The sequence below is a fragment of the Podarcis filfolensis genome (genome assembly GCF_964270895.1).
Source record: "Podarcis filfolensis genome assembly, chromosome: 12".
Taxonomy (NCBI): Eukaryota; Metazoa; Chordata; class Lepidosauria; order Squamata; family Lacertidae; genus Podarcis; species Podarcis filfolensis.
Window position 1 is genome coordinate 26,231,023 of NC_139614.1, and position 14,565 is coordinate 26,245,587.

Sequence of the window (14,565 nt, forward strand, 5' to 3'; positions counted from 1 at the left end):
ACCTCCAATGCCCTGATCTCTGAATCCACTACTTTGGGATGTTCCCACCTCCTCCATAACAGCTCCATGGGACTCATTACATCATTGCCATGCATAACCTTACATACTTCTGTTGCCTCCTCCGTCAGCTATTTCCCTAAGCTATGAAGCCCCAAGTGTTGCAATCTCCACTGCCTAGCAAGATGCTCCAACTTGTAGCCCTGTTCGCTCAGCACATGGCCATGCATATAGAGCCCATGGGTCCTCAGTTCCAGCCTTGACAGTTCCCGGCAATTATCCTGATGAACAGCAAAGTAGGAAGTCTAAATTGCTGCAGTGCTGCCAGTATCTATTGTGCTGGGTGAGCAGTTACTTAAGTCTTTTTTATTTCATTCCTCCCTGGGAGTAACAAGCGAGGTGGCCTTTATGGCTCACCCATAATAAATTATATCTTCCACCTGAGGCCATTTTTCCAATTCATTGAATGTTCCAGGTCACAGAGCTCCCATTCAGCTTTAATCAATAGGTAGCATCTTCTTCTACAATAAAATTAACACTGATACACAGATGCTGCATATGTTGGATGGGCTGAACGCCTCCCGTTTCTGTGAGATTTTCACGAGATGCATTGAATGCTGCAGATAACATGTAGGTTCTGTTAAACTGGATCAAAAACTACCATTTGATTGCTGGTGTTATAGGCAGTAAAATTATCTCATTGCTTGTGCTAAAGCATGGTGCAAATGTTATGCTACACCCTGCAGGTTAATAACATATTTTGATGTTATTTTATACAGCTGTGTATTGCATCACTTGGCTGTAATGCGACTTCATCAACAACCAAACATAGAAAAAGAAAAAGAATGCTATTTCTGTGTTAGATGAAGTGGGAGGGAATACAGACTGGTGATTTTTGAACCTTGAAAACTTTAAACTCCTTCCATTCCACTCAAAAGCAATAGTAAAAATATATGAAAACATAAAGCTCTTTCTAGGTGACTATTTTCGCTGTTAGCTGTGAGCCCATTGCCTATTCTGGACTAAATGGGATGTGAAATGCAATTGGATTCTCAAGATTTTCAAGAACTATATCTCTCTTCTTCAGCCAATTCAGAAACCTGTGCTAAAAGCAGCTTTTTGTTTCCAGTGCTATGATCATATTTTCCCATTATATAAGTTTGTGGAGCAGATTCCTCCTCCTTTTCACCTTAGCGCAAACCTTGTCGCCATATGAGCTTTCAACTATATTCCTTCTCTGATCTATACACTTACAGACACGTCAACCATCTCTGCAGATGTCTAGGGTGTCTATCTGAAGAGGTTAGCCTAAGATGCTGGCACACAATTTACCCGGCATGTGAGATGACTGTGTGTATACCAGAAACAGAAATGGCTGGGCAAAGCTGGGGGAGGGAAGCTATGTTTACCCATCGTACCCATTCCCCCAAAAGCTGAAAAATTTCCTAACAAGGCAGCATCTAGAGGTTCTACCTGTCAGTCATTTCACAGATGAAGCTCATAGAGTGACCTACTCAGTTCCAAGATTGGGATATCCAATCTTGTGCCTTCCAGATGTTATTGGACTCTAGTTCCCATCATCCACAGCCAGTGTGGCCAATTTTGAGGGGTGATCCAGAATTGCAGTGCACTGGAAGGGGGACACCACCTTGCCTTCACAAAGGCAGCTTGCAGATGAGATGGTCCCACTGCTGCTACAAGCCAATTTGGCCTAGGAAGTTTGCACACACTATCAGTTTGGGGCAATAGGAGAAGTAACTGCTGAGAACCTGCATGAAAAGTGGCCCTTTGCACATCACAAAAAGGAAAAAATGTTACCAATTTGCATACTCTCATTTATCTCTCTAGAGAAATGACACTGTCTAGATAAATAACACTTAGAAACAATTACTATCATCTAAATCAGGGGTCAGCAAACTTTTTCAGCAGGGGGCCGGTCCACTGTCCCTCAGACCTTGAGGGGGCCAGACTATATTTTGAAGGGGGGGAAATTGAATGAATTCTTTTGCCCCACAGATAACCCAGAGATGCATTTTAAATAAAAGCACGCATTCTACTCATGTAAAAGCACCAGGCAGGCCCCACAAATAACCCAGAGATGCATTTTAAATAAAAGCACACATTCTACTCATGTAAAAACACGCTGATTCCCGGACCGTCCGCGGGCCAGATTTAGAAGGCGATTGGGCCAGATCCGGCCCCTGGGCCTTAGTTTGCCTACCCATGATCAAAACAGAAATACAGTGCATCTCACCATAGTGCAGAAGACGGTGACCAGTGTGCCCCTGGTCAGTCTGTTCTCCAGCCGCTTAACTGTTGGTGGACAAATTCTAGGCTCCTGCTTGCTTAGGATTCTTTATCTTTCAACTGGACTTGGACCAGACACCTGACAGCCCTACAAAGAAAGTAAAGTAAAGCATATGGCCATTTCTCCATGCAGGCTGCTTGCAGAGGATTTGTGGGGGGGGGGAGAGGGGTGGCTGGCATGGTTAGAGCAAAGAGTTTGAATGCATAGCATTGTTTGTTGGGGATGGAGGGTTGGGCTGTATGCCTGAGTCCCTTCTAATTCCTGGATCCCGCAAGGATTCCATTGCTGAAAGAGCCAGGCAAGTTTCTTGGTGAGTTAATAGCCCTAAGTACAGGGTTGTTAATATAAGAAAGGAAGCTGCTCTGTGCCATTGTGAACTGGTTAAAACATAACCAAAAATGCTAACTGCTCCATTCAAAATTCAGGGACTTGACAGAATTGAACCAGAACTTCATAAATATTACTGAATATTTCATGATCTTTTATGCTCAGGGGAAGTGCATCCCTTTTGCTTGTTATATAATGTGTTCTGGGCCACTCAATTAGAAAGTAACAAAAAATGCGTGCACTGTGCCATGTAGTTCCAATTCATGTGTTTTACTTTCCCAAATGCCAAGTATTGGGAAGACTCACATTTTAGAAACACAGGCTCGGTGGTTCTCCCATAAGGGCAGACTTTCCACACTCAGCTTGGTTTCATTTCTCAGAAAATAAAAAGCAGCAAGGCAGTGATCTTGTGCTTCACTTATGCGAAAAACTGAGTCAACAGAGCTATTAAGAAGTTTGGGCACTCTGTGACTCTCCTTGACATGCCTTGTTAACAGTGCAATCTAACTAAGTAACATGAAAAAATACCCCAAATCACCCTAATTCACCCCCTTGGGGCCAAAACACATCCCTAATGTATATCATCTCTTATCCTGCCCAGTCTCAAAACATTTTGAGTAAAGATTACTAAAACACATACCAGTCACTTCCCTAGTTTTTGTGTGCTAAATGTCCTCTATACAGGTCAGTAACTTTATGTATATTCTATATTTAGCTATGTTCTTAGCTCAACAAACATCTGTGTAGTTATATCCCAGGGTCCTGTGTTTATGAGCTTTAGATGTCCTTGATACCTCCTTGAAGATTGCTTTGTCCACCTGTTCCCTGCTGGTTAGAAAGCCTATGAGAAATTATTCACCTTTATTTGGTGTGTGTCCCCCACTTCTCTTGTTGATTTACACACACACACACACACACACACACACACACACACACACACGTCTGTTCTCAGGAGCACCAAGTGTATGGGTATTTGGATCGTACTATCTATTATGAAGACAGATCTGAAGGCATTAATGGAGGTATTTCTAATTATTGTTGTTGCATACCCACACCTATGAACACTGCTCTTCTATCGATAAGTACCCTTAGCATCTTACAAAAAAGGATTTAAATGCAATTATATGATTAGGTAGGGATGTGGAACCTGAGGACCTCTCAATCAGGGATGGTGAACCTGAGGATTTCTAGATGTCATTAAGACTACAACTCCCATCATCTCTGACCACTGGCCATGCTGGTTAGGGCTAATAGGAATTGGAGTCCAACAACATCTGGAGGGTGACATGTTCCTCATCCCTGCTCTCAACTGTATTGAACTTCAACTCCCATCAGCCCCAGGCTGGTTGATAGGCAATTGTAGTCCAACAACATCTGGAGAAGTGTTGCATTACCATTCCTGCATTCAGGAAATAAATATACAATACTGTAAAAAAAACTAAAAAAAAACCAGCCGACCTTAAAAAAGCAGATAGTAAAATAATTAAAAACAGTAGGAGAGCTGGACATTAAATGCCTTTTAAAAAAATAAAAATGCTTTCTATTTCTGTCAGGAGAGTGCCAGACAAATCTCCACAGAAAAGGCGATGTGGTATACAGGAAGATCCAGGGAATGAAGCAAGACTTTCAGGGATGAACCAAGAAGGAGTAATTTGTTGGTCCTTATGCCTCCGTAATAAACCTTATACACACACACACACACACACACACACACACACACACACATTGTGAACATTTTGTGCAGGAGGGAAAAATACTCCCTGTTCATCTCTAAAGGCATTACCTGTTGAAGTTACTAATGGTTCATTAGTTGTTAATTATTAAAATGATGATGACGATAAGTATAGTTGGAGGTCTTTGGCACCCCCAAAGAACTAGTCTATTATCCCAGCTTCAGATTCCTCACAAAGCTTCTTCCCTTCATTATGATGTCAAATACATATATTTGCTTTCTTCTGATGTAACCACCCATATATAATCGGGTATTTTTTTATAAAAAAAGGGAGGGGGAATAACAAATCTAAATATTCAAAAGGAAAAGTGAAGAAAACACCCTGAAGTTTTGAAATTCTCATACCTCTTGAGTGTACTGGAGGTTGCATTTACCTCCATCTCCACTTCAGTGATTGTCATGGGGTGGGGGGGGGGAGTTAAATGGAAATGTCAAGCGCTGAGAACGTGAGGCAGCGAATGTATGATTGAACTTGCAAAGAAAACACCCTCATAATAAACAAGCGAAGATCTATAGGGAGGGAAATTTTCCCCTGCACTTGAAATTTAACAGTCAACTGTCAACATCCTACACATAACTGTCATGAAGAACCTCTAAATCTGTCCTTGTTTATGGCATGTGTTATGACAAGAGTTGAGAGTTTCTGAAAGAGCTATAATTGGCACCTAAACATCCAGCGTTTTGTCAACTGCGATCGTGTTTAGGGAAAGCTTTAATTTTGTTTCCTTCCTGAAAGAGTTGACAGAACTTTTATTTGCTCATTAGCATTTGCAACTCATTTTTTCACCTCCTTAGTAACATTTTGCCAGTCGGAGACATAGGGACCTTTCAGTGTAAGCCAGGAACACATAAGGGAAGCCAATATTAATTCAGTTGTAATAAGACCAGGATGTTTATGAATGTTTTGATTACTGCAGACGCTTCTCATTATCAGGGTGGTAAGAAATGACCTCTGGATAGTGTCTAGTATTTTTGCTATGCTATCGTAGGAGAACATGTGAGAATCAAGGAAATAACCCAGAAAATAGTTTTCCCCGCTTCAATCCTGAATATGCACGAAGCATAGCAAGATGAACAGAGTAAATAAACACTTAAATAAAGGCAATTATTTTCAGTAGTGTGTTTTCTGCATGGTGCAGTGATCAGAATATCAGGCTAGGATTCGGGAATCCTAGGTTCAAACCCTTACTCAGGGATGTTGTGAGGATCAAATGAGGAGCGGGGAACTATGCACACTTCCCTGAGTTTCTGGGACGAAAGCTGGGGTTATAAATAAAATATTAAATAACTACTCCCATTGACAACTGAGGCACAGTTCCACAGTTTCTGAGTTACTAATGAATTTGAGCACAACAGTGTCATTCAAATATACAGACTGACTGTTCCCTTAGGTCCCCCACTGTGATACTATTATGTCTTGTGACCCCCTAACACCTCCCCCATAAAATGTGGCCACTGAAAAAACCAAAAGCAAATAAATAATAATTTTAAAATGTGTTTTTTCTAGAAAAAATACTGAGTGCTCCAACGGATACCCCACTGATACAAAAAGTGCCCCCCCCAACCAGGTGTCTATCTTAATATTGAATTTTAATGGAATGTTTGAATTCCAGGAAAGCAATTCCTCAGTTTGGGATTAGGATACGGAGGGATGTCATTGTCATTCTCCCTCTTTTCCTTCCAACCTGCCATTTTTCTTAAGCCACTTGGCCCCAAAGCTCCGATCTGCTGCAGATAAAAGCCTAACAGCAGAGCTTCCCAATGTATGTTGAAAGATCTGAATTTCGGTTCTCGTCCTCGGCGTAATCAAATCTCAGCGATTTAAAGAAAGGCTGGATTTCTTACAATCACCCCATCTGGTTTAAATGAGGTGGAGGGGCTAGCAGGAGTTTCCTCTCTCTCTCTTGGACTTAGTGCCAAAGTGGGGGTGTGGGTGGGAAAGGAGTATCTCATTCAGTAATTCTAATTATAGTAGAATCATCTATCTGTGTCAGCATTACAGACTCCAAGAAACAAGTTACCCGGAGATGAAAAGCAGCAGATCAATAAAAGCTAGATGGGTTTTCAGGAGTCTCCTACTACGAGAGCACAAAAAGTAGCAAAGCAGCAATTGTCAACAGCTACAGTGCTCAGCTAAAATTTCCCCAGCCCACAATGAAATACAGCACTACTAATAACAAATGCCTATAGGGATTCCCTTTTTCTTCCTCATCTTCTTTCCATCTACAATGCACTGTCCAACCCCACCCAACCCCTCATCCCAAAGAGGCAAACCAACCTACCAAGGTGGGGCCGGCCCGTCACACTCCCATCAGCACTGCCACAAGGACCAGAAGGGCTAAGAGAGGTGGACTCTCCAGGTAGCAGAAAACCAGCAGCAACTGCAATAGGAACAGCAGATGCCAGCATTGTCCTGGCCAATCAGTTTATGGCTGAAAACTGGAGAAAGGCAGCAATCAGACCTTCCTGTTCAACGTGGGAAGACTGGGGGGATAGAGGGGCATAAGTGCTGCCACGCCCCTCACATGCATAAGAATTAAAAACAACTGCATATGGCTAAAGAGAGAGGGCAGCAAACGGGAGATGCAGACAGGGGAAGATATTTTACACATTTAGAAATGGGTACCATGCTGCAGGTTGGGATTGAACGTGGGCCCAAAGACCGAAAAGGTTGAAGGTTGCTTATTGATTATGTACAGCAGTTCGCTGGGAAGAGAAATCCAAGTTGTTTTTTGAAAGCTTGGCTTGGGGTCAGTGGTGGAGCTTCATGCTCCGGCACCAGGGAACAGAGAGCAGGTGGGGGCGGGGGTGGCGCGGGTCCCGGGGCCTGGCATGCCACGCATCCTGGGGGCATGGCGCGTCGCCTGTGGGGGCGTGGTGCCCAGTGCGGGCAGGGGGGCAGCCGTGATGGCATCCCACCAGGATCGCGCTGCCGGGGGCGGTGCACTCCCCCTGCACTCCTCTTCCTCCGCCAGTGTTTGAGGTTACGAACTCCTGTTCTTCTCTTTCAATTTGCTTAAGCAAGAATATTTGGGGCTAGAAGACAAAGCAGGGTGGATTGTCCACTTGGATACTCACCTCCTTTTAAACAATGCAGGTCTGCAGTTCACATATTCTGCTTCTTGGAATCAGCAAGGATGCCAAACTGAACATTTCCACCAATTGGCCTCCCTACTTTGCAGGGGCCGTCTCCCGTCAACAACTCCAATTTTCCATTTTGAGGATGCTTATCCCAATGCTCTTAGCCATCATGGCTAGAATGGCCATTCCTCAAAGTTCAGTTCCATCTCCAGCATCTCTAGAAATTAAGTCTTTGAGGCTGTGTACATACTATAAGTTTAAAGCGCATTCCCCCACCCTCAAAGAATTCTGGGGCTGTGATTTCTTAAGGGTTGCTAGGAACTGTAACTTTGTGAAGGGTGACGTTCAGTGCCCAGAATTCTTTGAGGAAAAGAATATGTTTCGAATGTGCTTTGAAGCTACAGGGTGTACACAGCCTGAGCGAGGCAATTGCGTTTCATCTCTAATGCACAAACAAGGAAATGCACATGCATGAATGTGAAGAACCCAGCATGCCCCATGGAGCGCACAATCTGCCAGGCCACATGGCGGTGATGCTTACTGTGATCTGTAGAAAACAGATTGTTGCACAAATAGCCTGTCCTGTTTTTGAAATGCTGACCGCAGGGCAGTCTGTTCCCAAGAAAATAAAAACAGTTGACAGAGTAGAATCGGGCTGAGGGAAACATTTTCCACCCAAAGGCTTGCATTCTTTTATGGGCAACTGGATTCCAGCAGCCATATTCCAGGGGGTGGGCGGATTCTGAGGCAAAAGTTGGGTGGAGCCAAATGGGATTCTATTTATTTATTTCCCTTTATGAACTGCTTCCCGTAAGATATCTTGAAGAAACTTAACTATATATATTTTAAAAATCAACAATGAAAATAGTAACAGGAATTGCTGATACAAAAACAATGTTGTATACAATAACAGAACAGCAGGGGAAACGGCCTCTGCATTTCAAGCTGCCACCGACTACATCGCCTGAGGCTAAGGAGGAGGAAGCTGACAGGCTGTCGTAAGTCAGAAGGCAGGCAGGTGGGGCAGGCTGCTGGCAGACTAGAGTTGGTGGGGCAGGGCCCCATTCACCCAAATAGACTGACAGCCACTGAGCTTTACTGCTTAGTTTGGAGTGTTATTTCTTCTTTGTTCATATTCAGCCTTCTGTTTATGAGGGGTTTCTGACTCCATTCCCAACACCACTCAAAATATATATCCCATACACTCAGATCTTGGGTTTAACACTCATCTAACCCCAAGCCTCAGCAGCCAGGTGGCCTACTTTACGGAGGGCAGTCCTCTGATGAAAAGGCTACTCGTCCAAGTACATTTTAAAGACAAAGGAGATCAGTGATCTTGAAGTTGATTCACTGATAGTTAGCCTCTGTGCAGCAGACTCAGCAAGCATATGGGTCACCTGGTCTAAGTCCCCCCCACTATGGTGAGATATGTTGCATTTCTTTGTAAATTAGAACAATGATTTCACAATTTTCATCCATAGCCTATGAATTAGCAGATGCCAATTTTATGCAAACCTCCTCCGTCCTCTTTTTTGTGTGTGATGTGTTTCCACTTAGTGCGATGGGGCACTGGACTTCAGCAGACAGTCCAGGATCCATAACTGGGTTGCAGCCTTTTCTAAAGTCGGTCATGACAGCAGCATTGCCAACATACACTGGTTTTCCTTTGGTATTCTGAATCACCTTCTAAATTCCTTGCCTTTTCTTAGCTCACTATAGTTGAGTTGTGTTTCAGAAATGTTTATCTTCTGTCTGACACAGATCCTCGAGTATTTCTCTTTATGCCATGGTAACCTCAAGATTCCATGCAATAAGTTGTTTCCAATTTGGCAGTTCATTGCCAGAGTGGTACTTTGAAGTGGCACTGAATCTTTGAACTATTTCTCGGAAAATGAAAGACATTTTACAATGGCCGAGTTGCCCTCTGTCTTTGAGTAAGTGTACTACCCAATCTGTTGTCGACTTGTGATGCTATATCTAAAACTCTTTAAAAGGAAGAAAGAACTACCAATATATCTGGTGATTACACTGTTCATTCTAAGTTTTAAATTCCAGGTTTTCACATTTTGCAAAGTTTATACCTCTAAAAAGGAGAGGACTAAACCATGCCCCATGAGCTAGATGAGGCCTACAAAACAATTCTTAGTGGCCCACTAGTCAGATGATAAATTTTACTGGGAGTGTTTTGTTGGTAAGGTAAAAGGTAAAGGACCCCTGGACGATTAAGTCTGTCAAAGGTGACTATGGGGTTGCAGAATCATCTTGCTTTCAGGCAGAGGGAGCCGGCGTTTGTCCACATACAGCTTTCCAGGTCATGTGGCCAGCATGACTAAACTGCTTCTGGTACAACGGAACACTGTGACAGAAACCAGAGCACACGGAACGTTTGTTTACCTTCCCACCACAGTGGTACCTATTTATCTACTCGCATTGGTGTGCTTTCGAACTGCTAGGTTGGCAGGTGCTAGGACAGAACAACGGAAGCTCACCCCGTCGCAAGGATTCGAACCGCCAACCTTCTGATCAGCAAGCCCAAGAGGCTCAGTAGTTTAGACCACAGCGCCACTCCTTGGTAACTTCTGTGGCACAACTTCAACAAAAGAAGAGCCTGGCTCAGGCCAGTGGCCCATCAAACCAGCAGCCTGTTATCACAGTGGCCAACCAGGCAAGCAGGATTCAAATGCAAGAGCACTTTCCCCTCCTGTGGTTTCCAGCGATTAGTTTTCAGAAGCATTGTTGCTTCCAGTTGTGGAGACAGAGCGTAGCTCTCATGGCCAGTAGCCATCAGTAGTCCTATCCTCCATGAATTTGCCTAATCCTCTTCTAAAGTCATCTGCTGTAGGTTGGTGACCATCACTGCCTCCTGTGGGGGCACCAAATGCATGTCTAAAAGTATGTCCTGGGTCTGGAAACATTGAAGGCTTCTGCTACAGGACAAAGGTAGCGCTGACGTGCTGAGATTCAAGGCTAGGAGCATAGGAACGTATTCCTCTAACCCTGGAACTCAGAGGTCTTATGCTTTATGGAAGAATTTAGCAATTATTTATTTACACACACTCCTCTGGGTCCCCCAATTTCTGTCCATTAAAATTGGTAGCCTAGCTTTGCTCAACAAAACACTTCCTGGCAGGAACGTGAAACAATACAAAATTGCGTTCCACCTATTCTTTCTCATTCTGATTATGAAGGTACTCTTTTTTACCTTGGAAGATAGGGAATAATACCCAGGCTGAATGAAATGCAGTTAAGGCAGTGTATGGTTAAAAAAAGTGTATGTGGGGAAAAGTGAAGGACTCCCATTGTAAAGTCACCTCGGCAAGTGTGCTGCTGCTGCTCTGAATTTGGGCAGTTTAGCAAGGTTTCATTTATCCCTCTGTGTATGTGTGGATCACGGTGCATGTGTTTTTTAATATTAAAAAAAGCCCATTTATGAACACATAATTTAGGAGGGTAATTAGTCATGCAATGCAGCACTGCCCTTCAACAATTTATTTCTATCAGCATTATTAATCACAGCAGAGCAGATGTCTTAGGGACAAGCCAAGGTTAAAAACAAATGGTACAACATGATGAACTAGTGCACAAGATGATAACCTGCAGAGTTCCTCAAGTTGTAGGAGAATGCAGAAGGGGCTTGCGCCACATCTTCCTGCAAACTTGTTTCATAATCCCTCATTACCATGATCTGTTATCGGCAACATTCATTACCACCCATTAGTAATGCCCTACTGTTATTTTTTTGCACTATCAAGAAAGACAAGAAAGTATGAGGACAAAGATGTCCCACTGTTTTTGATGGACTTGGTTGAGAACTGATAATATGCAAGGCCCAGCCAGCACAGCCTATGGTCAGGGATGATGGAAGATATCCATCAACATCTGAAAAGGCCAGAGGTTCTTCATCCCTGATCTTGGCTGTGCTGACTTTTTAGAGCAGCCCTTGCTTCTACCCTTTTTAAAAATACTGTACCCAGCTGTCCACGGTCAGTATTCTACAGGTTGTTGCTTTGGTACAATTCTGCACACACAAATGCACAATGTTCTCTCTCTCCTCATGCTAGTCCAACCTTGCCGATAGTTCCAAGGTTGCAGGTCTGATCCCCGTATGAGACAGGTGAATATTCCTGCATTGCAGGGGGTTGAACTAGATCCTCAAGGTACCTTACAACTCTATAATCTATGATTCTATGTAGTGAGTCTGTTGGTGTCACTGTAGGCAAGCATAACCAGTCAGAATAAGGTCACTGCTTTATAGACTGGTGGTGACACAGGTAACCAGAGCACATTTGCTCTCCTCTAGGTATGCCGAAAAAGAAGAGAAAGAGTGAAGGGGTTTGCATTATTTTATGCATTTGGATTATTTGCACTCCTACTAACTGGAATCCACAAGCTGGTTTACAACATGTTTAAAATACAATAAAACAGGCAAGAGTGATTTATGTGCATTTAATACAAATAGGCAAATATTTTCAGGGCCTATTCCAAACAAACAACCCAAGAACAACAACACCCCATCAAAATATATGGTCGGAATAGAAGACTGACTTTTTAAAGGCAGATAGTAGCAACATAGATAAAAGGCCTGTGTTGTTGTTGTGCCTTTTAAAAACTGCCTAATTCTAAAAATGCATTAATCTATGTCGCACGATGCCTTGAGATGCAAACTGGATAAAGGGCGGTATATAAATGTTTTAATAAATAAAAATAATAAAACCAGAGTGGGCACTACTCATCTCTCCTCAGATGACAGAAACACCTGAAGGAGAAGCATCTCATCATGATCTTGCTATTCTTGCAGTCTCTGAACTGTCTTCAAAGCATTAGAGCACTCTGTTCTGAAGATTGCAAGATTATGGAAAAGAATTGCTAGACTGTCTCTGTCTAGAGCGACTGTAGCTGGCACACCAGCTTTAGCTGGGGATAGGCATTCTATGACAGAAGCCCCTTGTACCTCCCCTAGTTCTAGGAGTGTCCTAAAACTATGAATCTGTTCCTTTAAGACTGGGGTGGTTCACTTGGGCCCTCCTGATTTTGTTGGGTGCTAATGTCCATGATGGGACGCGGCTGGCGCTGTGGGTTAAACCACTGAGCCTGGGACTTGCCGATCAGAAGGTCGGCGGTTCGAATCCCTGCGATGGGGTGAGCTCCCATTGCTCGGTCCCTGCTCCTGCCAACCTAGCATTTCGAAAGCACGTCAAAGTGCAAGTAGATAAATAGGTACCGCTTCGGCGGGAAGGTAAACGATGTTTCGGTGCACTGCTCTGGTTCGTCAGAAGCAGCTTAGTCATGCTGGCCACATGACTCGGAAGCTGTACGCCAGCTTCCTCAGCCAATAAAGCAAGTTGAGCACCGCAACCCCAGAGTCAGTCACAACTGGTCCTAATGGTCAGGGGTCCCTTTACCTTTACCTTTAATGTCCATGATACTTTGGCCACCTCATGAGAAGAGAAGACTCCCTGGAAAAGACCCTGATGTTGGGAAAGGTTGAGGGCACAAGGAGAAGGGGACGATAGAGGACAAGATGGTTGGACAGTGTTCTCAAAGCTACAAACATGAGTTTGACCAAACTGCGGGAGGCAGTGGAAGACAGGAATGCCTGGCGTGCTCTGGTCCATGGGGTCACAAAGAGCTGGACATGCAAGCTCGACTAAACAACAACAACAAATGTCCATGAACAGAATGCTGGAAGCCGGAGTCCAGCAACATCTAGAGAGCCACAGGTTCCCTACCCTTGCATTATGGATGCAATAGCGCAGCCATAAAAAGCAGGAATTGAAATAATTAAAAACAGCAGCAGAGCTGGATCTTAAAAGCCTTTTTCAAGGAAAACGTTTTCAATTTCTGTCAGCAGGGAAGGAGCCAGGCAAATCTCCACATGAAAGGGAATGCAATATACATTAATAATCAAGGTATGGGAGTCTAGTAACATTTGAGGGACTGTAGGCTCTGAATCTCTACAAACCCATATAGAGCAGGCCAGGTCAGCCAACCCATTTGTCAGACAGACAAATCAGTGATCTGAGACACTGCTTTAGCATGTTTACCCCTTTGCCTAAATCAAAGGTAATTTTTTTAAAAAAAATTAAGATCTAGAATGACTCGGTATTTTTCTTGCCATGCTACTGCTGTTACATTTCTGCCTTATCATTTTTTGCTTTGTTTATAAAAATGGTCTGAAAAAGCATTTCCTTTTCCATTTGAAACACACACATATTAATGAAATAAACAGAGAAGGATTGTTAGCTGTCGGAGGATTCTGCTGCTGCTCTTTGCTCCCTGCCACCTCTGCCACCCTTGGCTCCATATCCTGCCATAAATGAACCCAGTCTCAGGACTGCCTATGAGGCAGACTGAAGCAGCCACCTGGGGTGGAGAAATCCCACAGGAGAACGAGAACTCTCATGAGATCTTGCAGAGCTTGCATGAGAGCTCGTGAGATCTCACTGGAAGTCACTACTGCTGTGCAACCCAGTAAGTGAGGCTCTGGTAGACTCCAGACTTCACCCCAGACAGTAAAATGGGCTGGGCTGCTCCTGAGGTGTCCTATTCAAGAGGGGCATGGATAAGGCTGCAGTGCTTCCTCTTGGAAGCTCTCAGCTATCGCAAGCACAATGCCTGCATTCCAAACAGAGAGGTCTGTCCTTCCTCACATTTAACAGCAAGGACTGGTCTGGCTTCTGCCCTCCCTCTGGGGTTGAGATTGGTCTGCCCTTCTCCTCCCCATCAAGCCGTGTTTTTAGGTGAATGTTTGTGAGCAGATGTATGCCACTGACATGCCGTCCCCGAGCACCTCTCACCATTGGATATAGTCTTTGCAGGCTAAAAGGTTGCCCACTCTTGCTCTAGGAGAAGAATTTATCCCCTTATACAGGACTTCTCTCCCCAGCCCAGACATTCACCAGAAGGAGACTGGCTTTTCACACCTGATGAATCTCACCTTCCCTTTGGCTCAGCTCTGAAAAGAAAGCAAGTAACATTGCCTAGTAATTTAAAGCGGAGTTTCCACAAGCTACGTGATCTCTGTCCTGATTAGGTTTCACCTCCGTGACTAAAGACTGGCCAGGTGGATATGAGAGAAGATGAGACAGTATTTAACTCTTCAAACCTTTTTTGGCCAAGA

At 43.8% G+C, this 14,565-nt stretch overlaps 1 protein-coding gene across 2 annotated transcripts in view; it reads right to left on the reverse strand.

The window, feature by feature from the left end:
* The window catches only part of HDAC9 (histone deacetylase 9), a 466,741-nt gene that overhangs the window by 429,815 nt on the left and 22,361 nt on the right, over positions 1 to 14,565 (reverse strand). For both annotated transcript variants that reach the window (XM_083578505.1, XM_083578499.1), the window contains one exon: positions 2,252 to 2,392. The gene's annotated coding sequence lies outside the window, so the exon portion shown is untranslated. The remainder of the gene's footprint in view (positions 1 to 2,251; positions 2,393 to 14,565) is intronic.